A 12,569-nucleotide genomic window follows, 5' to 3' on the forward strand; every position below is an offset into this window, starting at 1 on the left:
TGATAGTAGCAAATTCATCAGTGAGGAAATCTAATGGCTGATCCTGGAAAGTGTTTATTACCTCCTTTGGGGTGCAACAAATCCTACTGATTTCTCCAATGATAAACAAAACCACTCAGCTGCTTGCAGGCACAGGGTGGAAAATAGCCAGTAGCAATGCACCTGGCTGGTGGCATAGCAGGAAAAAAGAAAAGAGGTTGCTAGGAGCCATTATGGACTGACAATTGTGATGCCCACAAGACAAAGATCTGTACAGAAGGGACCAGACAAAGCCCTAATACAAATAGAATAATAATTGATAAAATATTCAGTATAGAAAAACAAACAAAAAACCCCAAAATAAATAATAAAAATATTAAAAGAGGAAGTAAAGACAAAAGCTGTGACATTTAAAACAATGGGACATCTTTCTTGTACTGAGAGTGGTGATGCAATAGGAAATGCACCCTCTGAGAGTTAATTGCCTGGCTGGGGTTTCTCAGCCAGGGCATGTCTCTGAAAACAAAGCTTCCAGCTAGGAGAGAATGTACATGGTGGGGAGTGCTCTTGCTGCAGAGGCTCCCTGCAGTCAGCACTTGAGCCCACCACAGAGATGACGTGGGGAAAATACCTCAGAGGTGTCTGCAGCTGAAGCACAAAGGCAGGAACACCATTACTGGAACTGAAATCCATAACCTGCATCAAACATGGCAAATTACTGTACAGCTAAAACACAGAATTCCTGGATTGCTTCAAAAGTGACTTGTGAGTGTGGGGGCACAGCCCTTGGGCTGGATGGTGAGGGAACCCACCAGAAGATTCCAGCTCCAAAAAGCCAAGCCCTGTCCCAGCTAGGACAGCACCACCAGGGACCAAAGCTACTTTGCACCTCCCAAGCCCTTGCTGCTCTGGTGGCAGCCCCAGCCCAGCACAGAGAGGATGAGGATGTTTGCTGAGGCATCTCCCAGCCTTGCAAATCCTCCAGTAGCTTGGATTGTCACAGTTCATGATGATCTTAATGGTTTGTGTCTGCACCAGACCCACAGCATCAAGGACTTGAAGCTGCTGAACAGCTTTGCAAGTACTTAGAAATGTTATTTGGGGTGGACAGAGAGCTGGAAACCTAATAAATCAAAGCTTTCTTGACAGAACTGCCTGATTTAGTTTAAAAATTTGGATTCAGTCTCAGGAAATTGAAAATCTCTATGCTTTTCTGGGAAAATTCAGGCCACCCAGTTTTGTTTTTCTAGAAAAATATTTGATTTGGGGAGGCTGAAGTTTGGAGAAAGATGATGTTATTTTTACTGACATTTTTATGGTAGGGTAAAGACCTGTCCAGATGAATCCTTTCAGCAGTCTTATTGTAGTCCCTCAAAGAGTGCAATAAAAGCCACTGTAGGGATGGGCTATCACCCATTGTGCTGCTCATGCCATATGAACTCCAAAATGCACAACTGTGCTGCATAATTAGATTATGAGCAATGATTTTCAAGCTGTTTTGCACAAAAGAGATTCTGGAGGAAGGCACTGGCCTTGAACCTCTTTTACACTGACACTTCATTTGTATTGGCTCTCCAATCAAATATTAAAGCTTTACCCGAAATTATGTGTGAAGCATTCTCACAAATCCAAGTGCACCCTATCACACAGCAGAATGCTGCTGCTGGAAAGGTGCTGTGATTTCACACCTGAATGCTCATGTCTTCTGCTATTGTCATGCTGGCTGCCACTTCAAACTCCTGATAAGCTGGCATTTTCTCCAGAGGCACAAGCCCAGTGCTGAGCAACACTGCTTGGTGTCTGCATGGTTTTCACACACAAAAAAGGGTTTAATACTGCTTGCATTCTTTAAATTAAAACATGGTAAGCAAAAGATTAAGAAATTTTGTTTTTACTGGAGATGGTCGAGCTGCAGGGACAAAGACTGTGGAAAGTGAATATTTGGCACACTGCTGACTCCTGTGGAGTCCCTCACTAATGGCATTTCTAAAGTGCCACTGATCTCTGTTGACAGCTGACTTCTGTGGAGTCAATGGCTTTTTCTTCAAAAAAAAAATTGAGGCACTCAATGATAAAAAGCACATATTAAAATAATATTGAGTTGATAAATGACTCACATAGGCATCAGTTAATCAGTCAAGACTGAACACGAAGCCTAATAGTGGTTATTCATATTCAAATATTAAGATATCAATACCAAGTTTTCTTCCCCCTATACTTACAGTGAGGTAGGCTACTTCAGAGACTTACTGGTACATAGAAAAAATGATTCAGCATTGCTGTGCTTGTTTTGTAACCATGCATAATTTTGTAGCTATGAGATGGTATGAAGAAAATTGTTATGAATCATAAAATTCAGGCAACACAATATAAGGCAGACTGTACAGTGTGTTAATTCATGTGCAATGACAAACACATAAATTCTCACCCTTAGCTTCCATACTGCCTGATTTTTCACTTCCCATCAGACTTTAATATTGTCTGAAGATTTTTATTCCATTATCCATAAGAATTCACATATTATCCAGGATTCTACCTCTTCTACTGTTTTTTTTTATTGCAAATATTTTCCATTTTCATGCAGTTTTAATGGTTGAGAAGAAAGGGCTAAAGCACTGGGTGTTAACTGGTTAGACTTACAAGCCATGTGTTCAAACTTTGGCAAGGCAGACTGTTGTCTCATGCTTGTCCTGAAAAATAGGCACATTTCATGTTGATTTTAGAAATTACTATGTTAAAAAAAAAAAAGTTTTATAAAACAAAGTCTGTTCATGTGTATCCTGAAGGTAATTGATTTTTGGGGTTGTTTGTATGTGCTTACTTTGGGATTAAAATTATGTATATATTTACATCATGACTTTTATGAATTTCAAGTTCCAGGGCAATGAAAATTGAAGCAAACAGCATCTTGGTGTACTGCAAACACCCCTTTCTCCCTTCAGTGAAGCAAAAGGGTGAAATGACAGGAGAATTATCAGGTTGGATAATTACTGGAGAAAAGGCCGAGTTTGCTTGATTTGTTGCTTGAGAGTTGGCATGGGCTGAGACTGCTGAAATTTATTTAAAATGCAATGAGTTTTTGTACCTAAGAGTATGCCAAGAGTCAAAATGGTCCAACATTTTTCTGATGGAACATTTCTCCACTGGGAAAGTTTTGTGCTCTGAAAATATAACTTTTTATGGAAACGTTTTGCTTTCAGCAATTCTCCTGGTGCAACATGGAACACTGAGCATGAATGATCTGGCCAGTTCTTTATCCCAGCACTGCCCAGGAGGCTGGTGCTGCTCTTTGACTCTGGGGGGCTTCCAAGGGTCAGCAATTTCAGGTCTGACAGACTCAAAAGCCCTAATCCCTGATCAACACTCCTAACATTCATAAGCTGATTTACTGGGACATAGATTCCCAAATCAGAGGAGAAATATCCTATTTTTTAAACTGTAAATAGCATGGTTTAACCCCACTATTCCTGCTCCCTTGTGGTTCAGATGAGGGCAGGATCTAAATCTGCAGTATGACATAAACTTGGCATTTCCAAACTGGTTCCACAGCCTCTGCCTCATCTCAGCCTCCTGCTGCATTGATCTGCACCTTCATTGGGGTGTGTGATGCCAAACACTTTAGTGCTGCCCTTCCAGATTCGTTTGGACAACTACAAGCTCTAAAAATGAGCTGTACACCCAGTTTCCCCCAGACTCAAAGACTGACCCATAGGAAGTGAAAAATTATTTTTCTGAATGGGTCAGAAGCCAAGCCCCATGTAGATGCTAAGCAGTACTCACACATATAACAATAATGATAACAATAATAATAAATAATAAATAAAATAATAATATATAATAATATATAAAAATGATAATAAATAATAATAAAACACTATTTGGCCCACGGTGATTTCCAGCACACAAGAAAACACAATTCATGACAAGAAAAATCTGAGACAAATGGAGGGATAGGCAAAAGACAGCTCAGCTATATTGGGTATAATAATCAGCAGACTTACAGTAGGAGCTGCCTGACTGCTGACACACAGCAATGACTATTATTTTTATGCAGCAGGCTCCTGAGCCCTCCCAGGGCAGTATTTTGAGAGCGTTTAGCTGATTAAACATGCAACCCCCTAGGAGTGAGGCACTTAGCATTTCCTTGGGAAGCTGAGGAGATACCTAATTGCAGGTTTACAGAGCTCAAAGTACTTTAGAAGCTTGCCCTCTAGTTTCCCTGAAGAGTTACTGCCACTATGCAGTATTTACTGAAATGTTTTGACTGGGGTTTATCTCACTGTAACAGTTATTTCCCCTTCCCTCTCCCCACAAAAATATAAAAATCCCAAATTTACATCCTACCAACAATCCACAGTGTAAATAAACTAGATTCATTATTAACCCTTTAGGCAATGTTCTGTACTAAATCATTATATCAACAGACTTGACAAAACCACAATTAATTTGAAAACCACTGCTTGGGAAAAAATAGTCTTTATTAATGGCAAACCCAGAAGCACAAGAAGACAAAAGACTGTCAGAAAATAGTCTTTTGCATTTTTATCACTTCAGATTGCTGGAGCAGCTGAAGGACACACTGTTCCTTTACATTACTATTGAGAAGAGACTGGGGAAAGTAAAACAACCACATTTCTGTGGTAGCCAGGGAAACACAGAAAGGCAGCAGCACAGCCTACCTGCTCCTGCTATTGGAGTTAAAGGGAAAAATGCAGCAGTGTAACCTCTACAGACCCTTTTTGAACAGAGGGCTGCTGCCCCTCGACCTGCCACCCTGGGGAGGAGGGATCATGCTGCAGATGCTCCCCTGCTGCTGCCTGATGTGCTCCCACCTCAAAACTAACCTGCAATTAAAGTTACAAAGAGAATCCACTTCAGATGTTCCTAGAGCTGAGCACTAGCAAGGGCTTTGCCAGGATCTGTGTGTGCTTGGAAGCCTCAGGAAAGGAGCCTAGCTCTGCTGTAATTCTGGCTCTTTCAGGACTTTTCAGGGACATCATGGGCACTTGGACTGAAGCCCTGTGAGAGCAGCACACCCTGTTGTGTGCTGCTGAGAAAAGAGAAGATGTGCCCAGAGATTCAGGCAGCTGAAGTGACCTTCAGTGGTCCCTGCTGGCTCTGGAGGCAGGGGAGGTTATTTCTCACCTGAGAGGAACAGGGATGGGCAGCCTGGGGCTGCTGGGGTGGGGCCAGCCAAGCACTGCCAAACCTGGAACAATCCCTGTCCCTGAGCTCTCTCAGATTTCTTTGCTCTCAGTGCATCAGCAGCAAGTCCTGTGATCTTGAAGACACTTCCTCTCCAAGAAAGAAAATAGAAATCTCAGCTGTCTCTATTTGGGCAGCAATACCCAACTTATTCATCATGAATCCTGGCTCTTCTGCCACCTTACCCAGTCTGTACTGCAAATAACCCATATTTGATTCTCTGTGCTAGTTTCTAAAAATGCTGCTTTCTCCTGGTCATATGGCTTCTTCTCACAGAATTCATAATGTATGAGTGAGTGTTGTTCCATATAAATATAGTGTCCATCTGATGTGCCTACAGATAATATCACAGCACAGAACTGTGATTAATTGTGGTACTAATCATCCACCTGCTTTCTTTCAATATAACTCTGGCACGTGCAATAAAAAGAGAGGGCCTGAGACAATGGTCACATCTCTGCAAATATACTCACAGATGTTATTGTCAAAACATTTAAATCCAGGCTCCATGGTCTCTGTGCACTTTGCAAACACTTTTCCTGAAATTCTTAGCACTTTGTATGAAGCAAAATATATTGAAAAATACAGCAAATGGGAGGAAAAGGGAAGGGTGGTAAGAAAATGATTGCCAACTCAAAAGCCAACATAGTTTTTCCATAACCCACATTCTCTGAAGGTTCTGGATATTTAAGTCTCATCCTAGATTTTATGGCTTCTTTGCCATGGAAAAGTGAGAGTTCTTAATCAGCTTGGGAAATTTGACAGGCTTCTTGCACCTAACCCAGAGGATCTCCTCAGAGATGGAAAAGCATGAAGCCAAGACATCATATACAGGCTGTTAATTTAACTTGACATGTTACTGACTGCATTAGAAAACTGTATTCTGACATCTGGTCCATACAGGATATGCTCAATTCTTCACATTATCTTGCTTCCTCAAAGCTACTGCAGGTATTGGGGCAGTTTGTCTCTGTCTATGGACAAGTTATATATATATATATGTATATATATATACTCATATATGTTGTGTTTACAGGATTTTGCAACTTATTATGGTTTCAAAGGTAAGCCCATCTTTTGCCAAGGAATAGATAGGTTTCTTGAAAACATAAATGAAAGTGTTACAACGTGTTGCCTGTCCTGTTAATACTTGATTTGCAATCTGTGACAGATGAGCATTAGGATTGACTGGAAGACATATGGGAGAATTACTTTCTCACAGCACCATGTTTCAAAATAGAAAATTGTTTTTTGACTAAACAAATTGAAAAAGAAAAAAATATGTTTCCACAGAGAAATAGAAGGAAAAGCTGAGAGGAATCACCTGCTGTTAAAAAACAGGCACCAGAGACCAATTGTGTTTTGGTTTTGAATTTGCATGGCCATGATCTACAGTTTCTGTGGAAAAGATTTCTTTTGCTCAGCTTGGCAGAAGGGCTCCTGACAGAACATGTGCAGCAGCTCCTGCTGGAGCACTCACAGCAGCACAGGAGCTGGATCTGACACAGAGCCCTTTCACTCAGCAGTGAGCAATGTGCAATTTGAAGATTCAAATCTGGAGTGTGATTTTGAGATGCACTTAAGTGATTTGTGAGCACAGTTCCCACTGAGTGGCCTTGGGGTTGAGCTCCTTACCACTAGAGGCCAGTCCCAGCAACTTGGATGCTTCAGGTGCAAATGGGATGCAGGTATTAAATCCAGAATTTTGGTCCACAAAACTATGAACCATGAACCTCAATCTGTGCTTGTGCCATGTAAAATGAGCTGAGTTTTAATAACCCTGCTCATCTGAGTAGCAGGGAGTTGTGCAAACCTGAGCAGCCCCCAGAAGCTTGGTGGGTTTCCAGAGACTGTCCTCTCAGCACCCACATCATTGCACCAGACTGCACAAAAACACAGCAGCCACCCTGGCTTCTTTCAAATCACAGCTTGAGGGGACTGTTGCTACACAAATTAGCCTTTAGACATGGTACACAGCAATCTGCAGCCTAAGGCACATGGAAGCAAGTTTCCTTCCTGCCACTTGAGCTCCACATGGCTAAGCTGCCACCAGGCTGACTTGTCTACAGATTAATTTTAATTCATTTCTGCACAGCAGCTCAGCTTTAGCTTGAACTGTAGAAAGGGCCCCCCTGCCAAGGTAGTCTGCAGACTCCAGGGAAGCAAGAACTGTGGGTTTTAATCCTTTTGAGGCAAAGAAGGACCTGACCTGGTTTATTCATGTTTCCTGGCTGTGTATGTGTGATAATCACTGAGCCAAGGCAGAAGGGAGGGGCCACCAGCACATGCCTTCTCCTGCATGTTTGCAAATTTCTCTGCTTGCTTTTAAAAAAGTTGGAGCATATCTGGAGGAGACAGTTCACACTGTTTATCCAGGGTGATGGGAAATGTCTCCTGGCTTTACTGAAGACATTGCTGAAGCCCCAGGGGAAAGAATCAGGTTGTTTTCAATTCTTTTCTGTTAGCTATGTCTAAACAGCTTTCCACACAAGCTCCACCATGCTGCTTGCAGAAGTGTCTCAATGGTTTCTAACAGCACATCCCCCCTTGGATGCAGAAGGGGCAGGAGGCAGTGCCAGAGAGGCTCCAGCTGCTCTGCCCTCCTGCCTGCCCTCCCCAGGCTCTGCTCTGGTGATGAACCAGCCAGCCAGCAGGTGTTTGCTGCAGTCCAGGCTGCTGCTCCCCCTGCTAGATCATGCCAGAGGATCCCTCCATGGCAAGGAGCCCTGACCAGGGAGGTGAGGAGTCTGTGAGGCAGATCAGAGCTCAGCCCTGCCCTGTGCTGCTCTGCCATCCCTGGTGGCTCTCTGGAGCTGCACAGCTTGCACCTGGTCCAGGTGCTGTTCATGAAATCCCAGGCACTGCTGAGGGATGTGAGGGAATGCTCCACTGGCTCAAGGTACTCCCCTGCCACTGCACATGGTTTTCATACCATGGGCTTGCCTTGATGAAAATGGCTAAGATGCCAAAAATCTCACTGCAGATGGAGCCCCAAGGAGTTGACTTTGCTGTAGGATGGTTGATCTTTAGCCCAAAAATGAGGTTTTTAGCCCCAGGTCAGCACAAGCTTCTCTGAGAGCCAGGCTCCACTCAGCTCTGTGGTGTCTGTTAAAGAAAGGCATTGAAAAAGTGGAGCTGATCACTCTAATTGCCATCTTCTGGGTTTTTTAATTTCAACCAAACTGCTGATAACTTCACACTTGGACATGGCAGTGTGAAGTGTGTTCTGTGTGTGTTCTCTGGCCAGGTTAAACACAGTTTGGCCAGTTCTTGCTCTCTACACATGTAAGACAGAACACAAACATGGTTTGTGGCAGACTTTGAAGCATTCACCAGCTCAGCAGGGCTCAGGTGTTGTCTGCTAAAGTGTTAAACTGCAGTAACTGGAGACAGACAACACTTAGCTGCAGAATTCATCTGCCCCAGAGTAATTATTCACATATATGACAGCATATCTATTCTGCTCCAGAATAAAAATTTTAGAAGCATCTAAAAAGTAGAAAAAGATGCTGTACTACACAATTGGTTACTTTTTTAACAAAGGGCTTAAACTAGAAAAAGGGTACACGTGTGATATACCCATCCAGACTCACTTTACTTTCAGCCAAATGGACTGAAAAACTGAAAATATGCCTCATCTTCACAGAGAGTGCTTTTCTTTTCTTGAGAACTAAAAGAGAGAAATATTACATATTTTTCAAAAATAAATGCTTTCATTCAAAGCCTGAAGAGACAGATCAATTCAAATATTTTCAGACAAAACCACAAAAAGAAGGAAATTGAAAAATTCAAAATTAAAGGGTTTGAGATCCTCCATTAAGTATTTAATGGAGGTCTGAGATCCTTTGTTAATTTTAGCAGAGGACACACTCTATCCCATCTTTAACAATCTTTGGGAAGGGTACTGCACTCAGGAGCAGTGTGATTTGTAAACAGGAAAACTGAAGGTGCTCTTTCCCCTGCATTCTGCCTATTTTAGCTCAAATATTTGGTTTCAACTCTTCGGACCCGCATTTTTGTTCCATTTCAGTACCTACTTTGTGTTGGTCTCATCTCCTGCATACAGGCAGCACGTTTCAAAGCCTTGGAGCAGCACAGCCCGGCTCTTGCCAGCGCCCCTCCCTCGGGGAGCAGCAGAGTGCTCTGTTCAGCGCTTTGTTCTCCCCGATCCCGTAAAAGCCGCTCCCGGGAAGCAGGACAGCCTCTCCCCTCCCTGACTGCATCCCTGGCACAGCCTTTATTTGCTCTGCTGTGCCCTGAAAGCTCTGCAAATTCACTGACGAGTAGCAGCAATTTTAAGACAAGGTGTGCTCCAAGGCAATAACTGAGAACAAAGACCCAGGAGAGCTAAAAGCTGAAGGACTCAATTTATTTCTTTTATCCATTGAATTATTAAATTAAAAGCAATGCTACATCAGCTTTACCAAGGTGGGGGAGTAAGTTCTAAACACCAGGACTGAAGGCTTTATTCTGCTTTTATGGAGCCCATGTCTTGTATGTGAACCTCAGTCAATTGCAGTCAGAAGCAAATACAGCCCTACTGCTATAACCAGGACAAAAACCAGGCATTATACTTGCTCCCAAGTTGAAGTAAAGGTTAGTTCAGCTGAGTCTCCCTTCAGCTGGCTACAACTGCAGCAAATCAAATTTGAAAAATAAATTATGACCAACACTGAGAGTAAAACTAATACATATTTCTGCAGGAAAATTTTCATTTATTCTGTGTCCTTTGTTCACATGAAAATACAGTGTATTTGAGACTCCTTTAGCAAATCAAAGAGGAATTAGGAGGTTAAACAGCAGCAGGTAGGGTCAGCAAAACCCCATAACACTGGAAGCTTGGGGTTTCCTCAGTAGTGTTGAGAGTGGGGAAATAAATGGATGTTGGTGTGGTGAGCTCTACATACACATGATGTTCTACCTACACACAGTGAGCTCAAACACTACAAAATGTTATTCTCTGAAGAAAAACTTGCAAACAAGTGTGGAACAGAGGTGGCCTTGGCACTAAGAGAGCTACATTTCCCAAAAGAAGGCACACCAGGAGCATTTGGTGGCTGAAGCAGGTGTAGTCCTGAGTACAAAGCAGGGCTTGGGACACTTGCAGGTGGCTCCTGGACAGGGCTCACAAGGCTCATGCCACATCGAGCCAGGTCTGCAAGAGATGACAAAGTACAGCAATGCAGTAATTTGTGTGGATTTTAAGCACAAGGCTGTTAGAACATAATTAGGTAGTCTTCTATCAAATGAAATGAGTAAAAACTATAAAACAAAATGATGAGGCACTAAATTTAGAAGAAAATTCGTTTGATTATCACATCAGAGCTGAGATATTTCAGATCATACTGTCAGCTTAATTGGCTACAATTTATGTAGATTTGATAAAACTATCTGAGCTGTTACTAACGTGGGAAGTCACACTTCATGTATTCCAAAGCAGTTAGCCTTTTCACTTGATGTAGCACTTGAAAACCTGCTGAACACATTTTGAATGGTATAAGGTGGGAATGACTGGAATTGCTTATTATTTTGTGTTTCTGATAATTTCTGTCATTACAGTGTCTGGTTGCTCCAGGCATACCTCACTCAGGACAGTTCCCAGGAACAGAGGAGCAGCATTGCTCACCTCACCCATCCCTCTCTAACAGAGATCAGTGTGATCCTGTCCCTGCTCTCCAGGTTCTAATGCCCACACATCCCTGGTTACAACTAGTTCTGCATGGATTTATATGCATATGACTTGGGAAAGGTGTCTTTCACCTTCTCCTAAATACTTGGACCTGTTCACACAGCAAATAAGTGAAGTTTCAGGGATTTCTAATATCCTGCTCTGAGATTTCCAAGAGGAGTACATCCAGTGGTACCTGTTGTTAGATGCTGTAGCTCATGGGCTGACTCCTAGGACACCTAGCAGAGATAAGCAAGAAAAAGTCTGTTGGCAGTATTCCTTCTTCCCACTTCACTGATCCTCAACATCTGGTATCCTCAGGAGGCCTCCTGCCTTTCTGAGCTTCTTTTGAGGGATGTCACCCCAGGAATTGCATCTCACTCAGGCAACTAGTGTAGAGTTTATTTTTATGAAAATCTTTCACGAACAGCACCAATGGAAAGAGAGGGGTGATTTTATAAAAAGCCTAACAAAAGTTCAGGACTAAGTAAACAACAGAATGACCACAGAGAAGCAGTTATTAAATAGCAGTGACCTATGAAAACTTTCAGTTTTCAAACAAAACTCTTGGACCTTTCTTCCAGAAATGGTTCTCACTTGAGAAGAGAGCAGAGATTTGTGGGTCTGCATTGCTAGCACTGGAGGTATTTTGTTACTTTAAGGGCATTAATGTTTCAAAGGGAGAAGCTCAATGAAGACATTTCTCCTGTCTGTGTGTAGAGGCTAAAGATTAGGAGAGACTTCTTCAAGTTATTACTTTGTGCTTGTCTCTTCCAGTAATAATAAAAAAAAGCTCTGCTTGAGTATACAGTTTGGAAATAAAAGACTTTTTTTCATATTTTTTTTTTTTTTTAAATATACAAGCATCTGTTCTTGTAGTTTGCTTTGAAGCAAAATGTTTTCTTCAGTGTTTGGTTTGAAGTTATTAGTCAGTTTTCAAAACCACAAAGCATAATCTTTTCCTAACTAGTTTATGTAGAAGCATTTGTGGTTTATAAGAATATGCCCTGGTTTTTACTTGGCAAAATTACCCTCCTAACACATACCTTCAAGCTTTTTTGGGCTCTAGAAAGCAGACTCTCTCCAGTCTGCTCTCCCCCTCTCTTCCACAGCTAGAGAATGAGAAGGAAATCTCTGCTTGACTTGCAAGGGGCTGATGTGCTGGGGATTACCACAGCTGAGTTTGGGGGTAGGGACTCAATTCAGGACAGACAGCTGCAGCCACGTCAGAGAAAACTGGGCTGGTCTGGCTGGGGTGGTGATGAACAGGGTTGATAATACAGAGATGTTTTTTGTTATTGCTGAGCAGGGTTTACACAGAGCCAAGGCCTTTTCTGCTTTTCCTGCTGCCACACTGGTGAGGGGCTGGGAGTGTGTGGGAGGAGGCACAGCTGGGACAGGTGACCCCAGCTGAGGAAAGGGATGCTCCAGACTGGCATCATGGTCAGGATACAGTGGGGGAGGAGGGAGGAAGAGGAGATTTTTCAGTGATGGTGTTCATATTCCCAAGTCACTGGCATGTGCAATGGGGTCCTGCTCTCCTAGAGGCAGCTGAACTCCTGCCTGCCCTTGGGAAGCTGTGAATTCATTCCTGGTTTTGCTTTGTTTGCTTGCGTGACTTTTGTTTTACCTATTAAACTGTTTTCATCTTGACCCACAAGTTTTCTCTTTTACCCTTCCAGTTCTCTTCCCCCAACACTGGTGGGTGACTGAGTAA

General features: G+C 42.6%; 1 protein-coding gene across 2 annotated transcripts in view; it reads right to left on the reverse strand.

The window, feature by feature from the left end:
* SMPX (small muscle protein X-linked) overlaps positions 1-12,569 on the reverse strand; it is a 38,462-nt gene that overhangs the window by 8,064 nt on the left and 17,829 nt on the right. Inside the window, exon 5 of one of the 2 annotated variants that reach the window (XM_056488285.1) lies at positions 9,535-10,339. The exons of the other annotated variant lie outside the window; for it this stretch is intronic. The gene's annotated coding sequence lies outside the window, so the exon portion shown is untranslated. Of the gene's footprint in view, positions 1-9,534; positions 10,340-12,569 lie in introns of those variants that run through there. 2 annotated transcript variants of the gene reach the window in all.

Source organism: Oenanthe melanoleuca, chromosome 1, assembly GCF_029582105.1.
Source record: "Oenanthe melanoleuca isolate GR-GAL-2019-014 chromosome 1, OMel1.0, whole genome shotgun sequence".
In the NCBI taxonomy this organism is placed as follows: Eukaryota; Metazoa; Chordata; class Aves; order Passeriformes; family Muscicapidae; genus Oenanthe; species Oenanthe melanoleuca.